This window comes from Solanum stenotomum, chromosome 3 (genome assembly GCF_019186545.1).
Source record: "Solanum stenotomum isolate F172 chromosome 3, ASM1918654v1, whole genome shotgun sequence".
NCBI lineage: Eukaryota > Viridiplantae > Streptophyta > Magnoliopsida > Solanales > Solanaceae > Solanum > Solanum stenotomum.
Genome location: NC_064284.1, coordinates 58,395,088 through 58,402,079, shown reverse-complemented (window position 1 = coordinate 58,402,079; position 6,992 = coordinate 58,395,088). Strand labels below are relative to the sequence as shown.

Genomic DNA, 6,992 nt, shown 5'->3' with positions numbered 1-6,992 from the left:
AGGGTCGAATGTGGGGGTGAAAAAATAAAACTTTGAAGTAGAAAATATTTTTAAAAAACAAACTTAATTTTTTTTTGAAGGGGGTGGGGGGCTGATGGTGGGGGCGAGGGTGGGGGATAAAAAAAAATTGAAATTAGAAATATCTTTTAAAAACAACTTTTAATATTTCTTTTTCGGGGATGGTGATAGGGGGCAATGGGGTAGGAGTTAAAAAAATTGAAGTTAAAAATATTTTTAAAAAACAATCTTTAAATTATTTTTTTGTGGGGGGTGGGTGGGGTGGTTGGGGGGCTGGTTTGAGGTTAGGGACAAGACAAATTGATTTTTTTAACAAAAAAAATAGTGATATGAAGTTGGAAGAGAGGTTTGAAAAATGTTTTCCTTAAATTTTGAAGGGAAGATATTTTCCTTAAATTTGAGAAAAATGAGTTGATTTGGAAAACATTTAACCCAACCAAACATGAGAAAATTAGAAAACATTTTCCGGAAAATGTTTTCCTTCATACCAAACACACCCTAAGTTTTTAAAGAAAAGTAATTTTTGACTAACTCTTCAACGTACCTTATATAACTAGCTAGGCTTGGGCATTGAGCCAAGACTTCTTAAAATATTAAGTCGAGTTGAGCTTAATCGAGCTTTGTTAAATATAATAGAGCTTGAGTCGACCCTGAGTTGACTCCTTATATTTAGTTCCACGTTATGCTACACCATAATAATTTAAATTCATAATGAACTTGTATGGGAAGAAAAATATATACACATTGATACAATCATATTCATTTTAAATAGATTAACTTTACATCCTAGATTTGCCTCTACTAACCATAGCTTCTTCCTAATTGTTATGAATTTGATGTGCTTGCATCTCAACCGGACTATATACATATGAAAATAAAAAACATAGATAATAAGATTACATAACTTATTTTGTACTCGCTGACTCTATATACTAAATTCGCCTAGCTCTGCTAACGCATACCCCCTATTGGGGGGTGGTTGATGTTGTTGAGCTGGCATGGTTGCCGAACTACATATAATACATATAAAAAAAAAAAAAAAAATGTACTTCCACCATTTCAGTTTATGTGACACTATTTCCTTATCAGTCCTTTCAATATGGTAAACACACATCTCTATATGAAATACGTCACATAAACTGAGATTGAGGAAATATATCATATGTAATTATATGATACAACTCATTTTGAATCCACTTACTCTACATTCTGAACTCGGCTTTGCTAACTTGTACCCCCATTGGGATTGATCTTGAAGTTGTGCTTGCATGGGGCGTGACCATTAAATTGAGAGTGAGGAAATATATCATATATAATATGATTTTACTCATTTTTTGAATCTACATATTCTACAATCTAAACTCGGATCGTACCCCATTGGGACTGGTCTTGAAATTGTGCTTGCATATGAGGTGGACATGGTGATACTCTCCAAATCTTGACTGATTTATCGAGGCTACCACTATACACGATAAATTGTCGATCACCATTAATAGTTGGTCCATGATCTTCTTCAACAGCGATACACTTAACAGGACCAGAATGTCCTTTCAACACTGATAAACATATATGATCACAACCTTCTCTTCTCCACACGCAAATATTCGTGTCTGCTGATCCACTAAACACTAAATTCCCCGCGGTAGCTAAGCAAAGAACCGCAGATTTATGACCTCTGAGAACTCCTCCGTGTGACAAAAACTTGGCGCGTTCCCAAAAGTTTACAAAACCATCAGATGAGCCACAATAGAGGAAATTTGAACTAGGATCAACAACTAAGGATGTTACCGCGCATTCTTGATTCAACAATGTTTGTGAAAAGAAGTGTTTCGTTTTATTACCTTGTAATTCTCTTCTCCAAACTTTTACTGTTCCATCAGCTGATCCTGAAAAGATTAGCCCATCAAATCCAACAACTACTGAATTTACTGCATCTTCATGTGCACTTATTGATTCTAAACACTTAAAATCTGATGATCTCCAAACCTTTATGGTTTTATCCCAAGATGCTGAATATAACAGATTTTGATCTTCACTCATACTAAGAGATGAAATGGCATCAAAATGTCTTATCCACACCGAGTTTCTATTTCTTCTCACTTCAACGTAATTATTCGGATTCATTGAACTTTTTATATATGCCTTCAAAGTTGGTAATGTTCCAATCCTCCTGTAAACGTTTGGATCGTTAGGAGAAACCTTCCACACTCGTACCTGTTGAAGACATAATTTTAAACATGCTATATTTCATAACTTAAGTTTTTAGATAAATTAGACGTACACAACAATATGAATATTAACATTGTCACCCCATATCAAAAATAACTTTCAAATTATATATATATATATATATATACCTAACAAATCAAGATATAACTAAGAAAACAAAAGTTATGATTTTTCAAACTTTTAGATGAGATGATTACAAATGTCAACAGTACCTTTCCATCTTGATGACCCGTGAAGATTCTTTCTCCACTAATGATTATTGCCTTCACCAATCCACTATTTGATTTGAATCCTGCAAATTCTTTTTGATTTTTCCATATCCTAATATTTTTGCTATCTGATCCGGTATATAACAAGTCCCCAGAAGCCGCTAATGAATATATATGTCCTTCTTCACGAACAAGAGAGCCAATAAGGCCCGTATATAGATAGCTTTCAACATGAGAGGACCATGGAGATTTCGATAAAGGAGACGATGTTAGGTCCATAGAAGGCGCTATAGATGGAGTACTCGATAATGAATAACATTCCTCTGAAGGTGAAGGAGAGATCATCATATTGTAGTCTGAGCTCAATCTAGATGCGCGATGATTATGATCATAATTTGCAAGGCCAGATTGATCAGATGTATTGCTTGTACGAAAATTAATATATTCATCTTGATCATGATTTGGATCGGATTGTAACATGCTACCAAATGTTTGTCTCCTAGGCACGCTGCTTTGATCCTCCATAGCCATTTTGTTGTTGTATTTTTTTGAATTCCTCATCATCATGTAATCTTTTGAGAAACAAAAATAATAAAGCGTAATGATGTGGGCACTAATGTTGCGTAAGATGATGGGAGAAGAAAATAATAATGTGTGAACAAGGTACGGCCATGAAGATATATTATGTACTTACTGTACGTGACTTTTGGGACATGACAAGTTGTCAAATACTATTTATGGAAAAACATTATTTACGGAAATTTTCTTTGGCAATTAATAGGAAATGTTGATTTTTAGTTTTCAACGATTACTAATAATTTAACTTATTATTGTATTCTAAAAATATTAATACCAATAGTTTGTTCCAATTTTCTTTTGAGGAATTATAATCTCTTGTTATTTATAGAATGAATAGAAGAAATAAAAATGAAGATTTTTTTTTTATATAAAAAGAACATAAAACTAAAGTAAATTTAAATAGACCTACAAAACTCTATTCTTACCGTTGCATTGTGAATTGTGATATTTGCAAGCGAGTTTTTGGCTAAAATCATCCCTCAATTATGACTCAAATCTAATGTACAACCTTGTATTGTCTAAGTGAGCAAAAAATGTCCTTATATTATCCAAAAAATAACAAGAATCATCCTTCAGTCTATTTTTGCCAAGAAACTGATTGAACCAATAAAAATATACTCTTTTTAATTTGGCCATGGACTTTTAACCACGATGAGAAGATCAAAGTTACCTAAAACGAATGAGAATATGGATAGGAAATGAATCTTTCATTTTCAGAATTTAAATTTTGTATATTGTTATTTTATATGTTTTTTTTGCATCATCAAGTAAACTGACTTGCAATAATACATAAGTCTTGAAATGTTTATATGGTATGTTCCGATGGTTAGAAAGATTATGTAAAAAAAATCATTTTAAAAATATTACGCCCAACTATATAGAGATTTTCTTTCATAAAATATTCAGCATGTATGTACGCTATATACAATGCAATTTACATTTTATACAACGTACAAAAATGCTGAAAAATTAATGATTTTTTTAGTAGTGGAATGCCTAATGTCGGTAATTTGATATAACGTACAAAAATGTTCACTGGCTATTTCGACAGATATTTTGATTCAACCGGTATGAGAAGAAAAAAAAAAGTTCTATTTGTTTTATATTGTGATATTAATTAGGAAGCTTCCCACTAATTCGAATCTATTTTTCACCATGTATTTTTCAGTGAGTTGGTTTGGTAGAAAATGAATGAAACAAATCATGTTCTATAGCACAAATTTCTTACTAATTCACAACAAGAAAAACCTTTGTTTCTAGAATGTTTGGACATATATAATATTTGTAAATAACTAAATGTTATTTTCAATTTATCTTATTATTTGAGTTTCAACTTGAATAGAAAATTTGATGTTGAAAAATTAGTTTGTAAAGTATTTCAAGAGGAATAGTATGACTTTCATTCACAAAATTATCTCAATATTTTTCAAAGTAAACTTCAGGTTCCAATCCTTGTTTTCAACTTTAACTTCAAACAAATATTAATAATCCAGTATGAAATCTTTCAATTTTAAAAAAGGGATTTTACTTGTGTGTACTAATAGTGTAAAAGACATTAAGTCTTAATATGGTATGAAATGTTAACTCTCTTGTTGATGTCATGTCTGCTTCGATAAAGATATTTTTGAGAAAAAATAAATATTTCCTTCATTTCACTTAAATTTAATTAGTGTATAAAAGTTAATACAACGAATTAGTGAGGTAAGCCTTGCGTATTGGATATGTTAACTTGGAATTTGAAATACTTGGCCATTGTGAATGTATGAAAACATTTGATTGGATCCATTCAACTTCAAACCTTTAAGATGGAAGAACAACCAAATTGACTTTTTTGCCTATACATGATAAAATTGTGATATGAAAATGACATTTTCAATAATTCAAGCTCATGTTACACAATCGAAGGAAGATTCTACAAATCACAAAGTCTTTTTAAATTACTTTTTTTAGGGAATTGACTTTATAAAACTTATATAGATATGTTTTGATTGTAATTTGTCTTTTATTAATTATATTTGAATATACTTACAACTTAGTTTTCATGGTTTTTTAAAACTAGACACTTTAACACCCTAAGCTAGTAAAATCTAAACTACTATATTTCTGTAGAATTTGCACTAATATAGGGATTTAAGTATTTAATTTTAAAATACTACATGATATATTTATATAACTGGATCACATCAAAGATGTTTAATGTAATTTAATTATATCAAAGATATTTAATATAGTTTAATTATATCAAAGTTGTTTAATGTAATTTAATTATAATGATTTCATGGTGTGAAACCAAATACATGTTGAATTTCTTAATCCCCAATGGTTTCCATAATATAAATAAGGTGATTGATTCTTTAATTTTCTTGACAAGTTGACCTTTGATGCAAGCTTTTTATTTGTCTAATTCTTGTTGAAACTCACATTTGAACTTTCCATCTCTCTTGAGGTTTGTTAGGTTACCACCCATGGATATTTTGTGCAATGGATAAGATGCCTCAATCTTAATCAATGGTCATAATTAATTCTAAGGAAGGATTTTTTTTTATAGGACATGTTCTTCCCTTCTACCAATTCAAATTAATTTGATTTGATTGGTGTGAACTAATTTTCAAATAGTAAAACAAAAGGTGTAATAGTTAAAGTTGAACCCTTCACCTTCATTGGGGAAAGACACAAAACTTGAATTTTTGACCAAATTAAGCCATTGTTTAAAGCAATTCATCAAAATAGTACGTTTTTTTAAATTTTTACAAAACTAGTATAAACATATTTCACAGTAACGTTTTAGGGAATAATTTATTTTTAAAAAAGCTGACGGTGTTAAGTTGAGAAACGTTATTGTGAGTAACGGTTTACTCTAAAAATGTTACTTCGAGTAACGTTTTATAATACGTTACAGAGAGTCACGTTTTACACCTAAAACGTTACTCACGGTAACTTTTCTTAAGAATCCAATCAATGGACATCGAATACTGCAAATTTAGAATCAAATCTTGCAAAGTATATATTGTCTTTGTCTCAATTTATGTGACACATATTTCGAGATTCAAACAAGTTTATGTTTCACCACAAATTTTTCATATATTTATTAAATAATTTGAATTGTCAATAATTGTGACTTATAGTACTTTTTACGTAGTTTACAAATATATAAATTTCATTTAAAAAAATTGAAGATTCCATGAGCAAATTCTCGATCAAACTTAAATTGTTTGACTCTCGAAAATGAAATGTGTCACATAAATTGGGACAGAGAGGATATATTAATAATTTGTACTCTAAAAGGTTATTTCTTCAATTACTGAGATATAATTTGTGTTTACTGATAAAAAAAAATACCTTATCAAATTATTACACTAAGATAATAAAAATATAGATTTGTTTTACAAACTATAGCTATATTTGCCGGATTCGATTCCAAATTTGCAGGATTCGATTCTAAATTTGCATGATTCGATGTCACGTGGTTGGATTCTTAAGAAACGTTACTTTGAGTAACGTTTTAGGTGTAAAAAGTGACTCACAATAACGTATTACAAAACGTTACTACGAGTAACGTTTTTAGCATAAAACATTATTCACAGTAACGTTTCTCAACTTAACGCCATCAACACATAATTGATTTTAAAAAAATAAATATACCCTAAAATGTTACTGTGAACTACGGTTATTTAAGTTTTGTGAAAAAAAATTAAAAACATATTATTTTGGTGAATTGCTTTAAATAATGGCTTAGTTTAGTCAAAAGATCCACAAAACTTATCAAGTGAACTAAAAGTGAAAATCTTTTATATTTGAAATATTTTCCAAAAACTTTTTAAAAAATTGACGGGGATGGCCTTGGTGAGGGTGGCGTAAAATATGATTTTTTGTTAAAAAAATTTGAAAATATTTCAATTTTTTTTTAAAAAAGAAAATTGACGGGGGTGGCCTTGTTTGCGGGGGGGGGGGGGGGGG

General features: G+C 30.2%; 1 pseudogene; it reads right to left on the bottom strand.

Moving 5' to 3' along the window:
* Window positions 1-1,374: 1,374 nt before the first annotated feature.
* Window positions 1,375-3,129, bottom strand: LOC125859100 (protein JINGUBANG-like; annotated as a pseudogene).
* Between the last annotated feature and the right edge of the window lie 3,863 nt (window positions 3,130-6,992).